We start from the raw sequence: 26,479 nt of genomic DNA, 5'->3' as shown, positions 1-26,479 counted from the left end.
CTTATATAAGAAAAATCATATTGATAAGAAAGAATTAAATAGATTCTTACCAGCAAGCATATTGTTAGTTGCACTATCCGTAACAACTTGAACAACATTTACTTCTCATACACGCTCCACAAATCGATCAAGCAACTAAAATATTTTCTCTCCAGTCTTTGCATAATTAGAAGCATCAACTGATTCGATGAAACTGAACCTTTAGGAGAATTCACTAAAAAATTAATCAATGTTCTCTGTCTTTTATCTGTCCACCCATCTGCCATCAAACTATAACCATACTTGGCCCATTCTGTTTCACATGACTTAATGTAATCATTTGTCACACTATCAACAGTCTTTTTTAGAAAAGGAACCCGCACTTCATGATAACTAGGTCCTTTTAGACCTGTACCATATTGGTCAACCAAGTCCAACATTCTTTTAAAGCTTGAATAGTTAACGACATTAAAAGAAATTGCCGCATCATACATCCACTCAGTTATGGCCATACAAGCTTTTTCCCTCAATTCTTTCTTGTATGCCTCATTTATCGTAGTTTGTCTTTCTTTACCCTTTCTACTTTCAACATTTTTTTTGTACATTAGGAGCAAAATACGTATCCATTGGACCTATTTGTCTGGGCCTTTTTTGCATATTCACTGATCTAGAAATTGTACTTGTACTTATAGGCGACGGCACAACTTTAGCTCCAATATCATCCATATCAATATCATTACCAAGAGGGTCTACATACTCAAAGTCCATTGTCGCAAGTTTAGAAAGATTACTTTTCTCCGTCTTTTTCTCCATGAAATTTTTAATTTCTTCACGTACATGAGGTGGACATTTTTTGCAAGTCGTAGTATTTCGAAACCCCCCAACAAGATGTTGTTTTGCACGATAAATACCTCCTTTTGTAACTTTTTGACAAAAGTTACAAATTAAATCATTTTTATTATCCGGATTAACTCTTTGAAAATAATTCCATCCCGGATCTTTTGATATATATGTTGGAGTATCACTACTACCTTCCATGATAATTGAACAAGAAAATAGTCTGAAAAATTAAAAATAAAAATAAAATCAATAAGGTACCAATAATAAAAAAAAGCATTGTACAATCTGTACCAGCAATTTAAAAGTAAAACTTAGACCAATTCAGCCATTGTACCTACAGCCTGAAAAAACAAAAACCAGTAAAAAAATAGAAATGTTCATTTTAAAGCAAAACAAAAAGCAGTAAAGACAAAAAAAAAATAAAAAAAACTAAAACACTAGACAGTGGACAACACGCTAGCACCAATACAGCAAAACAAAAAGCAGTAAAGACAAAAAAAAAATGAAAAAACAGTAAAAAAAACTGAAATACTAGACAGTGGGCAGCAGCACGCCAGCAGCAGTAGGAAGTCAGCAACAGTAAAATATTGAAATACTGAACAGTGGACTGAAATACTGGACAGTGGACGCCCAGCACCAATACAGCACCAATACGAAACAAAAAAACAGTACCAAAAATCCAAAATTAGACAGCAGTAAGAAGAAGATGATTAAAAAACAACCTACAAAAATTAAAAAACAGGAAACCAAAACAAAACAAAATCTGACAGCGGCACAGCAAGAACACAAACCGGACAGCAGCGAAAAGAATACTCGACGGCGAAAAGAATACAGAACTGCAGCAGGTAAAAAATACAGAAAAGAAGAAGAAAAAGAAACGAAGAGAAGAAGAAGATGATAACAGACGAATAAGAAGAAGAAGAGAAGAAGTGAAGAATAGAAAAAACAAAAAAAGAAGGAAAACATACTTGGCGACGATGCAACTCAGCGATGGCGCGACTCAGCGATGGCGGCGGCGGACGGAAATGGGTTCAGGTTTCTTCCTCCCTTCCTGCGTTCTCTTCCTTCCTGCGTTCTCTGCTGCGTTTCTGCTCTTGTTTCTCGTGCCCTAATTCCAAACAACGCTGATTTGGAATGTTTTTTTTTGGTTTAAAATCCAGATTTGGTCATGATCTATCGCGGCGCCTCGATCGCACTTCGTTGAGGTGCAAAGGCGCACGAGGCGTGCCTAGGCGCGCGCCTAGCGAACAGCGCCCGCCTCGCTTGGGAAGATGCGTTTTTCCCAGCGCCTTGTGCACCTAGCGCCTCGGGCGCGCCTCGGGCGCGCCTCAGGCGCGCCTTTAACAACACAACCCGCTGCTCCCCTTTAACCTCCCCGACCTGGTCTCTCACGGAGAATTTGATTTTCTGATGAAAGGTGGAGACCGTAGCCCAGAACTCATGTAATGTCGGTCGACCCAGGATGACGTTGTAAGACGAGGGTGAATCTACTACGATGAAGGTGCTCCTCCTTGTTCACACCAGGGGCTCACTGCCCAAGGATATGACCAGCTTGATCTGGCCCATGGGCTTTACTTCATTGCCTATAAAACCGTACAAAGAAGTGGCCACTGGTTGAAGCTCGCTGACGTCTATCTGCATTCCTTCAAATGCAGTCCTAAACAGCACGTTGACAAAGCTTCCGGTGTCAATGAAAACCCTAGACATGCGACTGTTGACTATGACAGCTTTGATGATGAGGGCATCATCATAGGGTAGCTCTAATCCTTCTAAATCTTGCGGCCCGAAGCTGATGATAGGGTCGGCAGCTTGTTCTTGGCTGCATCCAACGGCATGAACCTCCAAACGTCGTTCATGAGACTTTCGCGCCCTGCCAGAATCTTCGCCTGTAGGCCCTCCAGAGATCATGTCTATCTCTCGAATGGCCGCATTGCCCTTATTTTCTTCCTCCCGGACTTCTCCTTGCTCCCGGCCACGTCCATGCTGCTGTACACTTGGCCCCGCCTGGTCTGATCTGGGCCTGCTTGCTTGACCCGCCGCGATACGTTGGTCGTCCATCATCTTCTGCACTTGGGGGGCCAGCTCGGGTGGTGGCAGACCCAACTCAACGGCGCGTCGAGAGTCGCGGGCGAATTGGAAACAATCGTTGGTTGCATGCGTATGTGACCGATGATAGGTGCAATAACGTGGACCCCACGACCCAGGTCTAGAAGCGTGGACCGCGACTAACCGTGGAGCTGGTCGGGAATCCTGACCAGGCGGAAAGGGAGGTTGGGTTTCCCGGGCGCGCGGAAGAGGTTGAGCCAGTGGTTGGGGTGTTCTTTTCTCCGGCTTGTTGACGGAAGAAGGCACCCGATCTGCCTTCCTTCGTGCCGCTTGCGCCTCTTCCACGTTGATATAGCTGGCAACCTTCTCTAACATCTCATCGAAATTCTTTACGGAATTTCTGATGAGGTCTCTGAAGAATTTCCCTTCTACTAATCCATGGGAGAAGACGCTCATCAATATCTCTGAAGTGACAGATGGAACATCCTGAGCCACTTGGTTAAAGCGCTTAATATAACTTCTCAAGGGTTCGACGGGCCCCTGCTTAAGGGCAAAGAAGCAATGGTCAGTCTTTTGATATTTCCTGCTACTAACGAAGTGGTGCAGGAAAGCGGTCTTGAAATCTAGGAAACAGGTGATGGACCCGTGTGGCAATTCATCAAATCATTTTTGCGCTGAGTCGGACAAAGTGTTTAGGAATACCCGGCACTTGACGACATCACTATATCGATGCAACAGCGCCGCATTCCTAAATTTACGAAGATGATTTTCAGGGTTCTTGCTGCCGTCATATTCCCCGATAGCAGGGGGCTTGTACCCTTTAGGCAGCTTCTCTTCCAGTACCCTTAGGGAGAAGGGCACTTGCTCTTCAGGTTCTTCCCTAGGCTCTTCTTTAAGGACAATGGCTTTTTCTTTCTTAGAGTCTCTGGGCGGGGAACTCTCTGCCATAGAAGCTTGCAGTTGTTCCTTCTTGTTGTTATAACACCCAGGGTCCCGTGGATAATAACCCAGGTCTAGCTCTCTATAGAAGGCTGGGGGAGACTCCTCAGGCTGCTTCCTCTTCGATCCCTGGTCAAAAATATTCATTAGGTCTTTGGAGGCTTCAGGCAGCTTGTGCGGTCGGGAAACAGTAGTTTGCTTTGCTGAAGCCGCTCGTCTTTTGGCTTCCTTGAAGAGCTCGTACTTTCCGGCTATCATGGTGACGTTGATTTTGCCAATATCCACCATCTTCACGCTTCAGAATAAGAAAGTGTGTTCCCACAGACAATGCCAAATTGATCTCCTAGTGGTAAGTTTGATTATTATGTTAATTATGCAATTCCTGACCATTTCCCAGATTTAGAATTATAGGATGATAAACCAGTGGAATCCCAATAATACAGCAACCTCCTCCAATTTTTAAGAAACTACTACCTAAAGAGGCTACAACGGTACTTGTTGAAGAAGAAAGTGGACTTCATCAGTCTACCTTTGAGCAAGCCCATGCAGGAGAAACAAGCCCAAGGGCCACTATTCTCCGGTCCATGGACACTACTCTTCGGTATCCTGATGCTAAAGTTGACTTTCTTGACCAGATTCAATATATGGCCTCCATCTTTACTCCCTTAACCAAACCAACATTATGGGATTCTTATGATTCTGATTCGGAGCTATGGACCAATCCATTCGCAACAGAAGGTGATAGGGACGAGGACCCATCTCAATTGCTCGCTGTAGGCTGCGGGATGGAATACCCTAACTTACGACAATTGCTGGAAGAAAGCCCCACCAAATCCCGGCAGATTTATTCTACTAACACTGTGATATCACCATACCAACCTCCTCAAGATGCAGTGATGGGACCACCAGGATATCCTCCGGCAAAAGCTCAAGAAGGCCCATCTACATTTCAACCCATCTATGAACAACAACCCCCTAAGGCAAAATTCCGAGGAGAAACGAACAATGAATAATGGACACTTCCATCAGCTCAGCGGCAAAGTGGAGCTTTATTCGTGATCTCAGAACAACTCGGATTATTTGATGATGCATTCTCTCGATGAGAATCTATAACCAAGAATTATGTTTTCAATCAAATATTCACAGATACAAAGGACAAAGTGGAGTTTATAGAAAATCTATTGGGCGAAATTCGGAAGATAACATGGGTACAATGGCGAATGAGTTATCCCACAGAATATGAAGCCCTCACTCAAACTGGAGAAGGACAAGAAGGAACTCAAAATATTCTATCACAAATGATAAGGGTATTCTCTGCCGAAGATCCAGCCCAAGGATCCACAGTCATACAAGATACTGCTTATAAAGACCTAGAAAAACTATCCTGTGATAATGTCAAAAACATTATCCAATATATTAATAACTACATGCGACTGGCTGCCAAAACAGAACGATTATATGCTGGACCGGAACTCTCTGAAAAATTCTGATTCAAAATGCCAGGAGATTTAGGCAACCAAATAAAGGCAGCATTTGATGAAAAGTACCCAGGACTCACAATTGGAGTATTTCGAAGGGTTATCTTCGCACACAAATTTCTGGAACAAGAATGCAAAGATGCAGCCTTTAAAAGGTCACTGAAAAACCTTTCTTTTTGTAGTCAAATTCCTATACCATGTTACTATAATAAATAGAAGAAGCTGGGAATAAGGCAGTCAAGAACGTATAAGGGCAAACCTCACGACACCCATGCAAGGATACATTGCCTAGAGTGTTTTATAACAGCTTGCAATTTATGTGGACCATATTACTTCCATAAAGAGTTGGAAGAATTGCTGTTAGAAAGAGACTTGAGGACAGAATTTCAAGCTTTAGAAGAAGAAGAAGCGACACATATGCTCCTAGAAGCAACAATTAGTAAAGTGGCAGCAGCAATCCCGGGACAAAACCCAGGTCCGAAGTTAGTAAAAAATATGTTATATAACCTCACAATGGAACTTGAAATTTCAGAAATCCCAAAATTCTCCTTAAGAGCAATACTCGATACTGGGGCAACAACATGTTGCGTCGACCAAAAGTCTATACCAAAAGAAGCTCTGGAACAGAACACATTTGTTGTCAGCTTTAGCGGAATCAACTCCCAACAAAAGGCCAATATGAAGCTGAAGCCAGGAAGAATGGTCATTGGCGATAACATTTTTCGGATACCGTATACTTACAGTTTTCCCATGGTGCTTGGGGACAATATTCAACTAATTATTGGCTGCAATTTTATAAGAGTCATGCATGGGGGACTACGGATTAAAGGAAATACGGTAACATTCTATAAAAATTTGACAACAATAAATACTTTACCCTCAATTAATGCAGCTGCAATAGAAGAGCTGCAATTGGAGGAAGAGGAGTATATATAAATAAAGGAAATGGTCAATTTTTTAGTCGAGAAGACCAATCCAAGCTTCCAGCAAAATTTCAGTTCACTATTAAAAGAATTAAGTGACCAAGGATATATCGGGGAAAATCCATTACAACACTGGGAGAAGAATAAAATTGTTTGTCAACTGGATATCAAAAATCCAGACTTTATTATTGAAGACAGACCCTTTAAACATCTAACACCACAACAGAAGGAAGCTTTCAGCAAGCATATTGCAACATTACTTAAGCTTGGAGTAATTAGACCAAGTAAGAGTAAGCGGGACTACAACAATCATAGTCAACTCAGGCACTACTATTGACCCAAAGACAGGTAAAGAAGTAAAAGGCAAGGAAAGAATGGTCTTTAACTACAAGCGCCTCAATGACCTGACACATAAAGAGTACAACCTCCCGGGCATAAATACAATTCTAAAAAAGGTCAGTACCAGTTGTATTTTTTCAAAGTTCGATTTAAAGAGTGGTTTCCATCAGGTGGCTATTCACCCGGACTTGATTAAATGGATGACATTCTGGTTCTAGATGGTCTATACGAATGACTAGTATTGTCTTTTGGGCTAAAAAATGCCCCCACAATCTTTCAAAGGAAGATGGATAATTGCTTTAAAGGAACTGAAGAATACATAGCTGTGTATATTGATGATATACTGGTATTTTCTTCAGACGAGCAAAGCCATGCACGACATTTAAAGAAAATGTTAAGCATATGTCAAGAACATGGATTAGTTTTAAGTCCCACAAAGATGAAAATTACAGTGACAGAGATTGAATTTTTGGGAGCAGTCATTGGAAATTGTAGAATTAAATTACAACCGCATATTATCTCCAAGGTAACTGATTTCAAGGATGAAGATCTGAAAACAACAAAAGGTATGAGATCTTGGCTTGGTTTATTGAACTACGCTCGCAATTATATCCCAAATTTGGGAAAATTGCTAAGCCCTCTCTATGCCAAGACTAGCCCAAATAGGGATAAGCGTCTCAATAAGCAGGATTGGGCCTTGATCCAGCAAATTAAAGATAAAATCCGAAGGCTCCCAGAATTGGAAATTCCCTCGGAAAATTGCTTCATGATCCTTGAAGTTGATGGTTGCATGGACGGCTGGGGAGGAATATGTAAGTGGAAAAAGGCGAAATATGACTCTAAGACAACTAAGAAAATATATGCATATGCAAGCGGAAAGTTTAACTCTCCCAAATTAACAATAGATGCAGAAATTCTTGCAGTAAAAAATTCATTGGAGGCGCTAAAAATTTATTTCCTAGATAAGCATTTATTTCCTGGATAAGCCAAAACTGCTCATTCGAACAAACTGCCAAACAATTATAAGTTTCTTTGGAAAAACTGCAAACAACAAACCCTCAAGGGTCCACTGGATAACCTTTATTGATTACATAACCGGGACCGGCATCTCGATCCAGTTTGAACACATCAAAGGCGAAGATAATCAGGTAGCAGATGCTCTTTCACGACTAATTAATTTACTTATTTTGACAGAATGACCGATCCAAGAAATGAGTTGACTAAAGATAGTAGCACCAGCCCAACAAGAGCTAGAGGAGCGGCCCAATCACGAGGCCCAAGCACACCTGATAACGGCCCTCAAGCCTTATCAGCTTCGTTGAGCAATACCAACAACAGCTCAACAAGCTATATGTCTACCCAATTACGCTCAAGAAAGACCGACAACACCGACAACACCTTCATGACCTACAACAAGGGGCGGCCATCCAAGCCACTAATGCACTCCAGCAGCTTAGGCTACTTCACTCCCTGAAGAAACAGGAGTGCCAACGATTATGTTCAAAGGATAATTGGTGGCATAACTGGTACCCCGTCACCAAACAAATTGATGAACAACTCACACAAACTTCCTACATGCTTCAAGATGTTGTAACCAGAATGAATTCTTTCCACATGTAACTTCACGAAAGTGGTGGACCCTATGACTCCACTATCTACATACCCCTTGTCAGTATCTGCAAATAAAGCAAAGATGCCCTGAGTTGTAAAGAGGCATCTATGTGCTGTAAAGTAGATAAGCTTTAGCCACTATGGCATGCGTGTAAAGCAAAGATACCCTAAGCTGTAAAGAGGCATCTATGCGCTGTAAAGTAGAAGATGCGCTCTTATCACAATAGATGAGGTGTGACGATGGGGCCCATGTGCACCCGGCATTCTCTTCTATAAATAAGCAGCTCATCAACCCTTGCAAAGCATTCAAGCATACCTTGAGCTCTACTTGGGGAAGATTTGTATCGATCCTTTGAAGTAATATTATTCGTGAGTACTCTCCTCCTTATTTCTATTTCTTCTATTTGTTTCTCAGTTTAAACGCCCCCCCCCCCCCCCCCCCCCCCCCCCCCTACTCATACTCCCCCCACCTAGATGAGACTTCTTATTGTTCCGATGTCAATGATCTCTTTCCCTCTTCTTCAATTTTCTCCTCAAATGTTGAGCACCTCTCAACCTCCAAATCTTCTTATATTTGAAACAAAGTTTTCCTCTGTCTTTCTCGTTATATTCCATTGAGGATGGATCATTATGGAGCTTGGCATATGTGCGCCACAATTTGTTTGCACTCTTGTAATCTCCTATTTTGCACATGATATCGTTAGGCAATAAATTAACCAAAATTTTGTTTACCTTATCATTAGTCTTAGATTTTCTCAGTTGCTCCTCAGCCATTTGCTTTTCTTGAGAAGCTTCCCTGAGCTATCGAGCTTGAAATTCTTTCATTAGAGCAAACTATTGCTCTATCTCCATCATGAAAAAAATTTTAACCCTTGATTTTCAAGGGTCAAAACTTTCAATTCCAAATGGTGAAGGTGCTCGGATGTCGTACCCGAAACCATCTTGGAAATCCATTTTTGAACTTGAGCTCCTTGAATGATAAGTCACTTATTGAAATTAGAGTTTCAAACTTCAACTTCTTCTTCTTCCTATCTCTTTGCTCTTTCAACGATTAGTCTAAAGAAGAGCGGCCTCACTCTAAAACTACTTGTTAGGGCACTTGAGAGCTAGAGGAGGGTGTGGAAGGCTGGCCCTCCTCTTAACTAGCTAAGTCGACTCAACAATGACCGGCAAAACTCCTTGCTATGGGTATAAAGTGATCGGGCTCTCCAATTGATTGGCTCCTCCACATTGGCTTGCAAGTCGATTTAAGCTATTAGTAGGCTTTGTGTCATCGGGCAGTCTAAGACCCAAGTGGACAACGAGATGACCATTTTGGCCAATTCATCCGCCTTGTGATGATTAGACAGAGGTATCTTGACTAGTGTGACCTCTACAAAGCTTTCTTTTAGCTTCTCGTAGACCTCTTTGTACATCTACAACCTCTCACTATTGATTTCGAAGTTGTCTACCACTTGTTGAGTCACGAATTGGGAGTCCGAGTGGATGATTACCCGGATGGCTTCTACGTGTCTGGCTACATGTAGTCCGGCTAACAGGGCTTCGTATTCGGCCTTATTATTAGAAGCTCGGAAGTTTATTTAGTCTCCACCTCCTTGAGAGTCCACCCTACTCACTCACATATGCATTATAAAACCTCTTTCCTGGAGGCGAGAAAGTACAAGCTCGAATACAAGAAATGCAACAAAAAATGCAACCTAGGTTACATAAGAAATCAAAAATGATTACAACAATGAACCTTTCTTTCCTTGCTCTTTTCTTGCTTGGAATAGCCTCTTGATGTTTGAAAAGTACAGAAACAATTTTCTTCCAAACCCTCAAGAACTAGCATGAACAGTGATTTCGAGCCGTGCCTTCAAACCTTCGCGAAAACCCTTTTCTAGGGTTCACTCGATGTCGCAAATCGATTTAGCTTTCCCCAATCGATGTCGCAAATCGATTTAGCTTTCCCCAATCGATTGTCACGTCAACCGACTGTGCGAGCACTTGCAGAACGACTTTTTTTCAAACGTCGAATAAATTGATGAGCCATAGATTCAGCAGCTTCTAGTCGATTGACCAATCGATTCAGAAGCCTACTATTCACTCACGAAATCTCCCAATTGATTACGCCATAAACGTAATCGATTAAGTAGCTTCTTAATCGATCATCGATCAAGAGTGCTTTTGTTCACGATGAAGAAGCTTCCCAATCGATTACCCAATCGATCTGGGAAGCTACTATTCGCTCGCAAGTTTCTCGCAGTCGATTACCCAATAAATTAGCATCAGGCTAGATCAATTACCTAATCGATCCAGAACCCTTATGTTTCGATAAGAACATCTGCCAATCGATCACCTGATCGATTGGGTTTAGACCAATCGATTGCCCAGCCCTAATTCCCTAAACCTGGTTTTAGGGTTCCTTTGCCCAACCCGAAACCTTTCATGACTTGTTGGGACTTCCCATTGCCTAACATACAGTCAACCTTAACCTGTCAGGATTTCTTTACCAAGTGTCCAGTTAACCTTTGACCAACTTGGACTTTCCCTTGCCTAGTTCCCAACTAGACTTCTCTCGTGCCAAGTGTTAACCTTGGACTTAACCTAGTTTCTAACTAGGTTTGCCTAGTCCCACTAGAACTTCACTTGTGACAAGTGTTTAGCTCCCAACTAACCCACCTTGGATTTAACTTGGTTCCCAACTAGGTTTGCCTAGTCCCACTAGGACTTTACTTGTGTCAAGTGTTTAGCTCCCAACTAACCCACCTTGGACTTAACCTAGTTCCGAACTAGGTTTGCCTAGTCCCACTAGGACTTCACGTGTGTCAAGTGTTTAGCTCCTAGCTAATCCGCCTTGGACTTAACCTAGTTCCCAACTAGACTTGACTAGTCCCACTAAGACTTTCATTTACCTAACCTCCCGTTAGGACTTGTCGTTTATCTAACTTTCAGTCAAGTCTCCGATCAACCTTGATATACTTGACTTCCATTCGCACATATTGTTCAAACATCGAAACTCAAGCTCGAGCTCACCCGAGCTTAATCAACCTGGCCATCAACAATAAGCTCCAGAAAGATTTTAGATATTATGGAGATTAATTGATATGTTAGAAATCATAAGAGTCAAATTATAAAAATATCAAAAAATAATATTCCAAGAAAATACTTGATAAATCCAGTAGGTAAAAATTTATTTTGGATTCTAAAATCTATTTTGACCTATAGATTTTTTTGCTAAGAAATTTAATTAGTAGAAATTAATTTGGTTGAATTATTAAATGTATTGGCAAAATTAATTTATCAAATATTTTTTATTAATTTTTCTAGATTTAAAATTTTTGGTGATAAACAAATATGTTATATATTGCCAGAAAAATTTCAGAAATTTTTAACTATTAAATAATTTTTATGAATTTTTTAATGAAAATTAAATTTGAAAATTTGAAAATTTTCAGAGATTGATTTTTGAAAACTCGATTTTTCTATAAATAACCATTATACTTTGAATGCTCATAAAAATTAGCAAGTTATTTTAATATTGAAATCTATTATTAAGTATTTAATATCAAAAATAACTATTTATGAAAAGAAAATTATTTTCTCACGGTCAAAAAATCATTTTTCTCACGAAAACTTTTTCGATAATTAGATTGATTATGTTTCACTTTGACAAAATAATTCAGCATTTTTCAAAAGTTAAAAATAATTTTCAAATCTATTTTGAACAATCTAACTTTTAATTCCTAGAAATTAGTTTATTTGAAAAATAATTTTTTAAAATATAATTTTTTAAAAGCATACAGACTTTCATGTTATATGTAAAACCCCTAGAAAAAATTTCATACTTTTTCTCTATTTTTTCATTTTATTTACCCTCTTTTTATCTGATCAAAGGGGAAGAAATTATGGGGGTTAAGTTAAAGGAGAGATCATAATATTATTGCTTGTATTTTATTGAAAATTTTTATTTATTAAATTGTTTTAACATAAAGCAATTTTTGTTTATTATCCCTAACTTTAACTCGGATTAATACACACCAAAAAAGGAGAGATTACGATCAACCGAGTTAAGTTAGGTCCTGTGTGTTTTGATATTTTTGTGTCTATAAGTATGCAGGAACTTATGAACACAAGAAGTCGAGCAGAAGATGCAGCGAATGAGAAGGATATCACGGGAAGTGAGTCGACGGGCTCGATACATCCGAATGATGAGGAGCTACGGAAGAGTACACCAGTGGAGTGAGAAGGACGCACACATCGCATCTGAGAGACGAGAAATCGGGAGAAAGTCTGCTTGAGAAGGTCAGAGTTGGGTTCGGGTGAACTCAACTCCGAACGGCAGGAGAATCACCCAAGCATGTGAAGAAGTGGATGGTCAACTTGGAAGTTGACCATCTAAGGTGCCTCCACTGCCTTGGTGTTTTGAAGACTTAAGGCACCTCAGAGGACTTAAGGTTCCACAAATGTTGCTGAAGGGACCTAGGCCTATTGCCGCTGAAGGGACCTAGGCTTCCTGTTACTCGAGGCGCCTCCGTTGGGATGGAGCCATTGTCGAGAAGATAATCGGCGGAGTCCACGTCAGCCAAACTAAGGCGCCTCCAACGAATTGAGGCACCTCCAATCCGCCATATCAACCAAAGCTTTGTTGCGACGAGGATAAGAGTCAACACAACTGAGGCGCCTCTAATATGCCACGTGAGCAAACGGTCATTTCGACCATAATGATACAAATAGAGGTCTTGTCCTCTTAGTTTAGATATCACATATTCATTTCTATTTTCAATTTTAGCTATCTATAATCAACGTTATAAGGGACTTCTCCGCCTCTGACATTATCAAAAGAATTTGTTTCCAATTGTCTTGGATTAACAACAACCCGGGTTGTAATAAAGTAAAACTACTGAGTCTCTTACTTTCTTTTTATGTCATTTCTTTTTCATTAACTAATGTGTATCCTTGTAAGCTAGAAGCAAGAGAAGTCGTAAATTTGTTTTTACATGCTATTCACTGTCCTCTAGCCGATCCACCTGATTCAACAGATAGGATTGTCTGATCTTAACACCTAAGGTTTGTCCAACCTAGACATGACCTCACTACACTCAACTCAAGGAGCTTATCTTAACTTACCCACCAAACAACTAGTCTGATTGACCTGTTTGAACTTCTACTTTTGCTCAGTGTTTGATTGACCCACTAGGACTTTCCTTACTTGATGTCTGGTCACCCGTCAAGTGCACTGCCAGATCAGCTCATTTGATCTTCTGCATAGTATTTGAACGTTCTAATCTACTAAAACTCCTTGCCTAGTGTCTGCTCGTCTTGACCCACTAGGTGTTCGTGATGCCAATCTTCTTGACTCATTAGAACTTTCTATGTTTACTAACTTGCACGCTTAGCGCATAATGTCTAACTTTAAACCATTTGTCATTCGTCAAAATATACGTTCGATTATTGGTGCTAACAACACCAACACATGGGTTATTTAAAAATGTGTAAAAAGAGTGATGAAATTGCAAATTAAGTAGTGCATAGCCAACTAGATAATGATGCCACATTTTAGTTCCCATTAACCATATATGACCATCCACAGTTTTATATCATGTGATCTAAAATATTGTCACAGCAAAGATATTGATAGAAGATTTTGAACACAAGTTTCACTACTAAGATCATATTAGCAGGCACGATTCCTGCAATGTCATCAACTAAACTAATGCGGAGGTGAGACTGAACAGTGAACATGCTAGTTCGAGTAGAATCTAGCATGCCACATTTAACACATGGGTGACAATACCACATTCAAACTCGCACAACCCATACCTAAGGTCCCATTTCAATTTGATTATAAAATATAATTTAAAAGTTAGTGTTCATTTCAAGTTAAAACAAAAAATATCTACCGACTCATATTTTAAAATATCTTTCAGAATGAGACTGATAGTATGGAAAAATAAAGAATAGAAACAATGTCCCAAGTCTCAGGTAGAAACTTCGCAGCCAAAGAAGAAATCTGTTTGCGTAAAAACAGTCTACCATTTCTTTCTTGAAATCTATTTTAACAAACCAATTGAACAAAATGGATAAATAACATATTTCCTTTCTTTCCCATCAAATCCAAGTTCCCAAAGTCACTGGCACTGAGAAAACAAAATGCTCAAGAACTGAAGCGTAATAATTTGGCAGAGTTAATAACAGTTTCTAGAATGTAAAATAATCATCCATCTGTGACATTCATTGTGAGTTTTTTTTACAGAAAAAGAGATAAAATATAAACATAAGCTCATTTCATCAAGCAAAAAATCAAAATGAAACATGTTTAAAGCCAAAACTTAAATCCACAAGCTAGAACACGATTCTTCTAATTAGATAGTGGAATAAAAACACATTTATTCTTCTAATCTGATAGTGGAATAAAACACATTTTAATCAAATTGAAAAACACACTTTTAATTCACAAAAATTGCTAGCTATACAGGTCAAATAATAGAAGTTGGAAATAATCTCAGAGTAAGAGATGGATAAAATCCACAAGAGGCATGCCTTTAGGTTCATCGGGGCCAACTGGACTCTACATAGATCTGTCACTATCAACCCAGTAGAATTTCTGAAAACAATGGAGAATCTATGGGTGGAGATGGGAGCCACTGAGAAAGGAGATTAAAGCGAACGTAGGTAACAGTTGTAACGGATGAGAAGAGAGGGTAGAAAATTGTATTTGATATATATATATATAATTTTTACAGAGTCCAAACCAACAAAAGAATGCATCTCACGGCGTGCAAAAAAGAGTCAATTTTTTCAGCCATATCTGCGTGTTTGTTCAAAACTCACAATCAAACTGGATAGGGATATGGAAGAAACACAAACTAAAACCTGAATCTAAGGGAGAAAAAATCAAACAAAAAAAACATTTCAGTTCATTTCAGTTTGGATTTTTTTCAATATACAGTATGATATAACATATTACAGATACAATATAACTTTATGTTTAGCATTGTATACAACAACAACCACCAATAAGTCTTATCTCACTAGATGGGTCAGCTATGTTTAGCATTGTATATTATTATTATAAATAGAACTTCAAATTTCAGGTTCTTCTATAAAGAGACAAAACCCAAGACTGCACACCATACATTTCAAAACCCAAAGCCATACCAAAAATTGGATAAACACAATTAAATTTTGGGTAAATTTTTCAAATCAGGTTGATTTTCCATTTGTCCAAGGTTATTGAGTTTTTTTTTCCCTGAACTTCTATACATAACAATTAATCAATCACATATGTGCACCAGTTAAGTTGAACTTATTGGTTATGTCCAACTCAAATCCTATGTTAAAATCCTTCTTAGCATTCTTCATTTTTAAGTTGCCGTAGAAAATATCATATGCTTTAACTTTGCTGTACTTAGAAGTGAAAACTTGTCTCAATTTCCATTATTATATCCATTGAAGTTCTGTTCATTTCAGCATAATTGTCAAAATGTGTTCCTCTAATAAAAAGTTTTTCACTTCATCACTCCACTCTTGTCTCGTTATAAACTCGTGCATAAATTCCATCAAGTTATTCAAGCAAAACTAGGAATAAACTTTTCCTAGTATCTAGGTATGATTTTTTCCTAGGACTCTGCGTTAATGGTATTCATTAGTTAATCTTTCATTAGGTATGATTTTAAAATTTATGCACTTGGTTCTATCTATCTTTCTAGCAAGAGAAAAAAACTATGAGAGTATATGATTGTTGTCATTTCAAAACAAACCAAAAAGCTTATCTTTAAATCAGTAATAGCATTTATGATGGTATGATAAGATCCTTGTGAATGTCCCCTGATACGACGAATGGTGAGTGACCTCAAAGGTAATCTGGGGTCGATAGTCAAGACAATGGGGCAGTCAAAGTTAAGGTGAAATAGCAGTCAGAGTCAATGTGAGGTGGCAGTTAAAAACATGGTGTACGTAGCTGAACGGGTCACTTTCAACGGGACTTAGGTCCCTACTTTTCATGAATCTGATCAGACCAAGAGCCGGTCGGACCTACGGGATTCAACTCCCCACTTCTTATAGGCAAGGCTCCCAGTATAAATCCAATTGATCAAAAAGTCAGTCGGACCTACGGGGCTCAGCTCCCCACTTCTCATGGGCAAGACTCCTAGCATAAACTCAATCGACCTAAGAGCCAGTCAGACCTATGGGCTCAGCTCCCCACTTCTCATGGGCAAAGCTCCCAACATAAACTCGATCGACCGAAGAGCCAGTCGAACCTATGGGACTCACTCCCCACTTCTCATACAAGGCTCCCAACATAAACTCGATCGACCCAAGAGTCGGTCGAACCTACGGAGCTCAGCTCCCCACTTCTCATAGGCAAGGCTCCCAACATAAACTTGATTGGCACAAAAGTCGGTCGAATCTACAGGGCTCAGCTCCCCACTTTTCATGAGTAAGACTCCCAGCATAAACCTGATCGACATAAGAGTCGGTCGGACATACGGGACTCAGCTCCTCACTTCTCATAAGCAAAGCTTCCAGCATAAACTTGATCGGCCCAAGAGCCTATCAAACTTATAAGACTCAGCTCCCCACTTTTTATAGGCAAGACTCCCAGCATAAACCCAATCGGCCAAAGAGCCAGTCGGACCTACGGGGCTCATCTCCCCACTTCTCATGGGCAAGACTCCCAACATATACACGATTGGCCCGAGAGTCGATCGGACCTATAGGACTCAGCTCTTCGCCTCCCATGAGCAAGACTCCTAGTATAAACCCGATCGGCCCGAGAGTCTGTCAAACCTACGAGGCTCAATTCCCCACTTCTCGGGCAAGACTCCCAGTATAAACTCGATCAGCCGGAGAGCAAGTTAGACCTACGAGGCTCAACTCCCCACTTCTCATGGGCAGGACTCCCAGTATAAACCCAATCGGCCCCAGAGCCTATGAGACTTAGTTCCCCACTTCTCATGGGCACGACTCCCAGTTTAGACTCCCTCTACGAGATAGCATTGTTAGAGGATTGCAACAATCTGTCAAAGACTAACGGCTACTCACCAGGGAATATTCCACTACTCTGACATATACATGCAATGGAGCCTTCCTCTACTTAGGGGAGGGTTGTCGTACAACCTCCACTACCTGACATATTCTGACACAAGATATTCTCTGATATCTCATTCTTACGTTGGTTATGAGAGGCGGTATAAAAGGGGCCCTCTCCATTGGCGAAGTACGCATGCACACACGCATCCACACTACTGTTTCTACTGTTCATCTTTTTTCCCATTTTCAACCTATTCTGAATTGAGCGTCGGAGTGCCTATGCTAGAGACCCCCTCTCTGATTTTCGCTCTAACGTTCCTGTTTGCTCTCTGTGTGATGTGCACAGGTCTGCAGTTTCCAACTTCAAATCATTCCTCCGTCAACATTCCTGCCTCCTTACCGGTCGTTCATCTACTCAGCTTCCGGATGAGATCATCCCCATATAGTTGGGATTCATGGCTTGTTATTGTTTTTCTTGTTGTGCTAACAACTACAAGTATATAAGATAGAGCCCCACTTAAAATGTTCATGTACATCTTTTTATTCTTCTCTTTATTTTTCTTCATACTGACTGTGAAAATTAATCTTCATGACGATGAAATTCCTTTGTATTGACAATTGTAAGATCAAAAAATACGGCAAACCAAGCTTTACACTACCCTTTCCATTTTTCCCAAATCTAGAATCACTGTGCATATCTTTGTAAATTTCCATATTTTCTAACGACGACTACATTCAAATCTCCATAGTTTTTCTATCGTAAGTGCTCTCTGATTAGCTTCATCTTTTTTAAAAAAAAAAATCATATTTTGATTTGATCATTGAATTATATTTGAGGAGCACAATCACTTATAACATTAATATCCCCTCCCTAACTATAGTTTCCAAATCATAATTCTATCTCAAATTCTCTTCATTTCTGTAAATTACCTTAAAATCCTTAGCTACCGCAATCACTATTGATCCCGTCCGGAATCTGAGTCAAACGGAGGCCGGCTGCGTTGTCGTTGGCGTTGACGGAGGGTCGCTAAAACTCCTTGCTGACACTGTACTTCGTGGAAGGGTTCCCACGGGCTGCTGGCAGTGGGTGCTGACAGGGATGACGACGCGGGAGTCCTCTGCGCACACTTAGACAAGCACACGGAACGTTAAAGACCAAGAACCAGGGAAAATATCCTCGGAGCAGGCCCTCCGACGCTCAAGTCAGGTACTTTTTCCCTAGAAGAACAGTAAACGAAAGGAAAAACTATAGGACAAGTGCGAAAAGGTGAGTGCGCGTACCTGCGTAAGGGAGATGGCCTCCCTTTTTATATGACAATGTGTACTTCTGGAGTCTAATGAGCATCAGGAAATGTCAGGTGTCAGGATTTGTCTGGTGGGGAATGACACGTGGCATCCCCTTATAGGTCCGAGGAAAGTTCCATTAGCAGAAAACTTCAGACCATTAGAATATATCCTGACATGTGACAGTTATTCCCTGACAGGTGGTTACGATTCCCTGGCTCCGTTGTCGTGTAGTGCTGCCCATCCTGACCTGCATAGTTTGACCTGCGTGTTTTGACCTGTTTATCCCGACCTGTATGTCCTACCCTGCCTATCCTAACCTGTCTATCTTGACTTACGTGTCCTGACCTATTTATCCCGACCTATATGTCCTGCCCTGCCTATCTTGATCTGTTTATCCTGACCTATATATATTCTGCCCTGCATATCTTGACCTGCATGTCCTGACCTATTTATCCCGACCTGTATGTCATGTCCTGCCTATCCTAACCTGCATATCTCGACTTGCGTGTCCTAACCTGTTTATCCCGACCTGTATGTCCTGCCCTGCCTATACTGATCTGTTTATCCTGACCTGTATATTCTGTCCTGCATATCTTGACCTGCATGTCCTGACCTGTTTATCCTAACCTGTATGTCCTGCCCTACCTATCCTGATCTGTTTATCATGACCTGTATATCCTGCCCTGCATATCCTAGCCTGTTTGTCTCTTGACTATCATGTTCCCCTATCTTCCAACTGCCACATCCCCTTCACTTCTGACTGTCACGTCCCCTTGACTTCTGACTATCACGTCCCCTTGACCTCTGACTGCCACGTCCCCTTGACTTCTGATTGCCACGTCCCCTTGACTTCCACCTGTCTGGCTTCACCGGCCCCACCATTATACACTGTATCACAAGTCTCCCCCTCAAGTCTAGTCGAAGGAGGCCCAAGTCCGACTGACTAGACTCCATCCTGATTTCCTTGATTTTGCCCCTCTAGCCTTAAATGCTGGCTTTTCTTCCTTTTCCCCAATCCTCGGGCACCAAACCCAATTAATGGTTCAATCAGTCTAGGGAATCATGTCTCATTAACTTTTGTATCTCTTGCCTTCCCTACCCTTCTTCTTAAAAGGAGGATTATTACCTGTAGGACTGTATCGCCTCCTCATCCGTATTGAGGGATCATAAATCCGACTTCTTCTGATGTGGATGAGAGACAGCGCCTTCATCATCAATTAACTCAAGTCACCCAACTATTGGCCCAAAAGGATGCAAAGCTAATCGAGATGACGCAAGACCGGGATTTTCAAATTTGTCTTCGTCTGGACATTGAAGCTCTCTGGTTATCTGCCAAATCCCGAGTTAGAGCTAAAATGGCATTGAAGTAAAAGGCCTACTCAGATCTGGAGAGCCAGACCCAGTTCCAGATCTATCTGAAAGATAAGCATGCTGCAGCCATATCCCTTCTTCAGGAAGAATCCCACATAAAAGATACTACCATTGCTCAACAACAGAGACTTATCCAGCTTCTTAAAGCTGAGCTAGAAAAGACCCGCGCCCCTCATGAATCAGCGGACACGGAAACACGTTGATGTCTATGAGGGTATCCCGTATCTTATACTGCCGGAGAGCTCGGAGTGTTAAAATGTTCTTTATACCTTTATGCCAAATAACAATGAGCTTGTAAGGATTTTCCCCCTGTACTGCTTAAATATTTTAGTTTGTACTGGTGTTTCTTCTTTCCCCTTTCCGTTAGTGCTTTCCCCGAATACGCACTCTTGGAAGGAACCTAACAAATGTCTCTTTGAAAAAGAACTTACTGATAACTCCCTTTATGACAAGAGCTGAGAAATCGTGGATTGTGAGAGCAGGCTCACTTATAACTCGTCTGGGAGCGAGAGTCTGGGACGCCGACCGAGAGGTCGTTGGGTGTGAGAGCATGCTCACTTATAACTCGCACTGAGGCGAGAGTCTGGGACACCGACCGAGAGGTCATTGGGCGTGAGAGCATGCTCACTTATAACTCGCACTGAGGCGAGAGTCTGGGACACCGACCCAGAGGTTGTTGGGCGTGAGAGCATGCTCACTTATAACTCACACTGGGGCGAGAGTCTTGGACACTGACCCAAAGGTAGTTGGGCGTGAGAGCATGCTCACTTATAACTCGCACTGGGGTGAGAGTCTGGAACACCGACCGAGAGGTCGTTGGGCGTGAGAGCATGTTCACTTATAACTCGCACTGGGGCCAGAGTCTGGAACACCGACCGAGAGGTCGTCGGGCGTGAGAGCATGCTCACTTATAACTCGCACTGGGGCGAGAGTCTGGAACACCGACTGAGAGGTCGTTGGGTGTGAGAGCATGCTCACTTATAACTCGCACTGGGGCGAGAGTCTGGAACACCGACCAAGAGGTCGTCGGGTGTGAGAGCATACTCACTTATAACTCGCACTGGGGCGAGAGTCTGGAACACCGATCGAGAGGTCTGGGACATCGATCGGGAGGGATTGGGAGACCCGACCGGGGAGGGTCTTAAAAGCCCGTGCTAGTGGCTTGACCATGAATGAGCTGCTAGGCTTATCTTGAGGTTCTCTCTGCAATCACAAAGTGCCTTGTATAAGACTTAAAAGAAAATAAGTGATGTTTAAATCTCACTCTGATTTCGAGGCAGAAATGAGGAATGACGGTGCAGAATTCGAATCAACGCTTCCCGCCGTCTTCTTTTCCATTTCCCAAGGCAACCGCATGGCTCTCCCAATCTTCAAAGTGTGATCTTCCAGAAGTGAGGCGCTTTTGTACACATATCCCATTTCATGATTTCCTTGTCACGTCCATCATAAATACCCTTCATAGGGGAGCGTCACGTGCCCCATAACTTTATTACTCATATCGTATGATAAGCGCCTTTTGCACACGACCCCCGATGCCTTTCACTTTTTTGATCTGACGGCGATCATGCGCCTTGCCCACTAAGCTATCCGCCTCGTCTTTCGATGCTTCCTAGGAATTCTGATCTATAAACCCTAAAGGCGGTCCGCCGTCGTCTTCTTACCCCTTCATCTGCCTTCGACCTTCCAACTTCTTCTTACTTTCGCCTGTTAAGCCTTCCTCTTCGCATTTGCCCTTTGTAAGTACTCTCCTCTCCTTCTTCCTCGTTTCCATTTCTCTCATGGCTGAGGAGAGGGAGATGCCCTGGTACTCTTATTTTAGGGTTTTAGATAGAAGCGACCTGTCATCGATTCATGCAAGTCTACACCTTACCGATAATTACTAACTTCGACCTCCAAGGTCAGATGAGCCTCCGTCCTCTCCTCCCAAAGGATTTGTAACCTTTTTCAAGGACCAACTCCTCGGAGGCCTTCGTTTTCCCATCCATCCCTTTTTCTCCTACCTGATCCAACACTTTGGTATCCCGCTTTCTCAGTTTGCTCCCAATACCTTCTGCGCCATGTGCGGAATGGTGATTCTCTACCGCCTGTATCGAATTCCCCTGACCCCCCAACTTTTTCTCCATTTTTACTCTCTCAAACGATCTGAGCCGGGTGTATTCATGGTACAATCCCGGGTCGAATATAAATTTTTTAATGACATGCCTTCTTCCAACAAGGGTTAGAAGTCTCGCTTTTTCTTTATTCAGCTACGGAAATGGGTATCGTGGCCGACCAAATGGCGTTATACCCTCCCTTCTGCCTCTGAACTACGAGAACACCAACATCAACCCGACTGTCATACAGCTTCAGAGAAACTTGGTGGAGTGCGCCTTCACCTGTCCATGATAATGCGAGAGGGTTTTTTACATATCTTTGGGCTTAGCCCAATTCCAGCAGCCATAGGAGCTCATTTTGGTAAGACCTCGCATCTTCTTCTCCCCGTCTTCGCTAACTGAGGTACTTTCCTCCTGTTTTGCAGAGGCCGCCATGTTTCGCACTTTCTCGGTCCACTCTTCCAAGCTGCCCAGCAGCCTTTTGAAGAATATAAGAGAGGAGATCACGAGGGGTTTAGCAGCTTCTTCAGCGGCCCCCGTAAGTGAACCAGCAAGGCCTTCGACCCAACTTCCTGCAAAACCGAAAATCTCTGAAGCCGGCTCTTTACCTGTAGAACCACCCGAGGGTGAGCAGGCCCCTTCTCCTCCCCAGACAAGCACCTGCGCCTTCAACGTAATAAGAAAAGAGTCATCTCCTCAGTTCAATCATCTCCCCCTCTTCCTCCTTCTAGACGAACCTCTTCCAAGTCCTCCAAGGTTAAGACGAAAACTCCCGCTCGGACATCTTCTCCCCCTGCTATAGAAGTCACAGCTTCTACTCCAGTCCCAGCTGCAACTCCCGAGCAGGCTAGTGATCGAGCTGGAGACCAACCCAAGGGTTCTTTGACCACTCATGTCCCCCCTCCAGCAGCTACCCCAACTCCAGCTCCCTCTCGTACCAAGGAGCAGTCCAAGAGCAGATACGCCTTTTCTTCTTCCTTTCACTTACCCTCCATAGTTGGGCTAGACTCTGTGCCTGCAGGCAGCACCCCCTCCCTCTGTGGCCAAGTTCAGCTACATGGGTCTTAGCCACTTCTTGGCAAACCGCCAATGAGCAGTTCTGGGAAGGCTCATTGTTAGAGGGGACGAATCTGTTTTCCCAACGCATATTATCGGTGAGTCCTTCTTTCTCTCATTCGGAGGTCTGGAATTAATTCTAACTCGTCTCTATTCTGTGCAGGCCTGTTTCGTGGGATTAACTCTTTCCCATGTCGTGGCCAGTTTGCTGCGAGAGAACGAGTCACTGAAGGCTCGTGTCCGAGAACTGGGGTTGCGCTTAACTCCTAGGAATCTGCTAGACCCTATGGCCTCCGACGATCCGCTGCAATCTTATCTTCACGCTGTAAGGGAATCTTCTCAGTCCGCCCAAAGCCTGGCTCATGCATCGTCAGAAAAGATATGGTCTCTGGAAGCAGCCCTGAAAACTAGTGAATCCAAGTTAAAATCAGAAGGGCAGCGCCGCATCCAAATCCTAGCCGAGTTGGATGAGAAAGAGTCCAAGGCAGCCACGTTCTCTAAGGACCTAAAGGCATTGAAGGAGTCTTATGAGGTCCTACAGAAAGACCTGGCGGCTACCCAAGCAGACCCGGCCGAGAATATCGACCGAGAGAAAGCTCTCCAAAGATAGTGGGAGGTCGGAAAGGCCACCGTCAAGTCCCTGCAAGCGGATCTCCTCAAGGCCAAGGAGGAGGCTTCCAACGTCAAACAAGAGATAGCGTTGGTTCGGGCGGATGCAGACAAGGAAAAGGGTGAGCTGGTGGAATATCGGGCGTGTGAAACCAATCGCCTTAAAGCATATAGACTCGCTTACGTCAAGTCAGCATTTTTCGGGAAGAAGATAGGGCATCTAATAGACGATAAAACTTCATCAATTGTTTGAGCAAGGTATCCTCCGATCCACCGTACCAGAAAACTTCCTGGATATGACTCGCCTCCTGGAAGAGCTCCCCGCTGAAGCCTTTCCCTCTTTTGATGACGATGATAACTTTGTACTCCCTTCTGTAACTTCACAATGACCTGGGCCTGGGTGTAGGCGTCTTCCTCTTAATATATCTTTGTTAGTAGATTTTTTGTGTTTGTTTCCATCTTAGTTTACTTAAAGGATCTATCAAGCGCACGCTTCTTCCATAAGCCTTCCCTGCCTTAACGTCCATTGGTTCGTTAAAGCTACGAGCCAGATTTGCCTGCCCCTCGGTCAAGGCCCTGTTTTGACCTTGCTAATATCCCGATCTGTATCCCCGACCTAGATTTCTGATTGCCTACTCTCCCGGGTATGTCCTTCGGTCCTCGTTGTTACAAAGACAGGGAGAGTATTTACCATAGTCTCGCCCTTTCCCGAGGCTACCATACCTCTTTATTACCCTCGTCCTTTTCACCGCTACTTTTCCTGACACATTCGCTTGGCTCCGCTTTTAATGACGATCCAACGACCTCCCTTGCCTTGATGACTTGAGTTACCTGAACCGTCGGATGATCGCTGACAATAATACCCCTTAGGACGGCGGCTATAAATATATCCCCTTCCCCATTCTTCTAAACTTTTCTAACCTTCACTTTCCTCTTGCTCCCGCCACCTGTTGCGACTAACTCCTTGCCTCCTGCTTCGATCCTCCAAATGGCTTCCCCTGCACCTGTCTATGCCCCTGGAGTTTCCACTTTCTCCGGAGTGGATCTAGATGACCTTGGTTACTCCTATGAAATCTCTAAAGATATGCACATCATCATACCTTCAACGATCCACCAAGCCTCCTCCCCTCCAGAGGGGTATGTTACTTTCTTTAAGGAGCCGTTTGTAGCCGATTTCCATTTTCCCGTCCACCCCCTCTTTTCTGCAGTGAGTCGCTACTTACGCATCTCTCTGGGTCAACTAACTGCCAATTCCATGAGGATTTTGTTGGAGTGTATACTGAAAGCCTAAGCTTTGTAAACATTCATTATGAATAAAGAATCACATTTGGTCAAATTGTCTACATTTAGTTGTAGTTGTTCAATTAATTTATATTGTAGATAACATAGTATGTGGTGTCACATGCAGAAGATAATGTTATCGATTATAAATTATAAGCGGTTTCTCGAACTTGGACAAACCATTGGAAGGTCGTAGTGTAATTAGGTATTAGTTTATCTTGACTATATAATTACACTAGTACACTCCGAGTGTATTGAGTAGGACCATTTGAGGTCGTTTCTTCTTGACTTTATAAAGGAACAAGACCTCGGTTATTATGGAAGTGTGTGCTCTTAATCCCAATATAATAACAAGCACATATATTTGATATTTATTTCTTTAATTTATCAATGGGTGAGATTTAGTTCGATGAATCAATAAACCAGATAAGTTGGGAAATAGTATCACTTATAGTGTGTGTTGTTGATTATAGGAAGCGTGTCTAGAGATACTAGGTTGATAATGTCCTCGAGAGGAGCTCATGGGATTGTCGTATTAAACCCTGCGGTGGACTTAGTCAGACGTGATGATAAGGTTGAGTGTTACTCTTGGATAAGATATTAATTAAATGAGTTGTCGTAACTCACTTAATTAGTGGACATTCGATATCTTAAACACGGAGAGTCATAATAAGAAGGAGCCCAAAATGTAATTTGGGATTGATGCGGTAGTCAATAATAGTTCTCTAGTGGAATGAATTATTATTGATAAAATTAAATTATGTGTTCGGCACAGGATGTTTAATTTTATCGGGAGACAAAACCAATTCCTCCTCGGTCCTATCAGCCTCTTGTTGCAAGTCTATACCCACCTACATACCCAGATAGAGTGGCCGAGCTAGCTTGGGAACCAACTAAGTAGGCACTGGTATAAAATTGGGATTGGTAGGCCTAGCAGACCTGACTGGAGGGGACAGTCAATTAAAAAGGAATTTTAATTTTAATTTTTATTATGTGGAAGATATAATTTATTAAAGAGAATTAAAATTAAAATATCTCTCTTATAAAAGATCTACAAAAGATTAAAGAAAGAGATTAAATCTCTTTCCTTATTTGTAGATTGGTGAGATATTTTATTTTCTCTTTAAAAATTATTCACATATTGTTAAATTAAAATTATAGAAATTTCCTTTTATCAACCATGAAGAGACTTTTGAAGAGAAATTTTATTTTTAAAATTTCCGGAAACAAATTAGGAAGTTTTAATTTGTTGATTAAAACTTGTCTAATTTATTTGTTTGATGTGGCCGACCATTAGAGATTAATTGGGGAAATTTTATTTTATTTTTCTCAATTAAATCATATCGAAATTGAGGAAATTTTATTGTAAATAAATTTCTAATTTGCCTAGGCCGAGGAATATAAAAGAAGGGGTGAGGTGCCTTCAAGAGATACAACCTCATTATTTCTCCCTCTTTTGTTCCTTGGTGTGGCGGCCATCCTTTCCTCTCTTCCTCTTGTGGTGGCCGAACCCCTCTCTTTCCTTGGAGCTCTTGTGGTGGCCAGAGACACTTGGAAGAAGAAGAAGAAGGAAGGAAGCATCTCTTGGAGCTTGGTTAGCGTTTTGATTTTC

At 41.9% G+C, this 26,479-nt stretch overlaps 1 protein-coding gene and 1 long non-coding RNA gene across 3 annotated transcripts in view; one reads left to right on the top strand and one right to left on the bottom strand.

The window, feature by feature from the left end:
* The window catches only part of LOC122002256 (adenylosuccinate synthetase, chloroplastic-like), a 55,663-nt gene that overhangs the window by 15,704 nt on the left and 13,480 nt on the right, over positions 1–26,479 (bottom strand). The window lies entirely within an intron of this gene.
* The window catches only part of LOC122002257, a 47,006-nt gene continuing 22,092 nt past the window's right edge, over positions 1,566–26,479 (top strand). For both annotated transcript variants that reach the window (XR_006117623.1, XR_006117624.1), the window contains exon 1: positions 1,566–1,854. This is a non-coding gene — a long non-coding RNA (uncharacterized LOC122002257). The remainder of the gene's footprint in view (positions 1,855–26,479) is intronic.

The sequence above is a fragment of the Zingiber officinale genome, chromosome 7A, assembly GCF_018446385.1.
Source record: "Zingiber officinale cultivar Zhangliang chromosome 7A, Zo_v1.1, whole genome shotgun sequence".
Taxonomy (NCBI): domain Eukaryota; kingdom Viridiplantae; phylum Streptophyta; class Magnoliopsida; order Zingiberales; family Zingiberaceae; genus Zingiber; species Zingiber officinale.
Note: the sequence above shows the minus strand (reverse complement) of the source record. Positions and strands in the feature narration are given on the sequence as shown.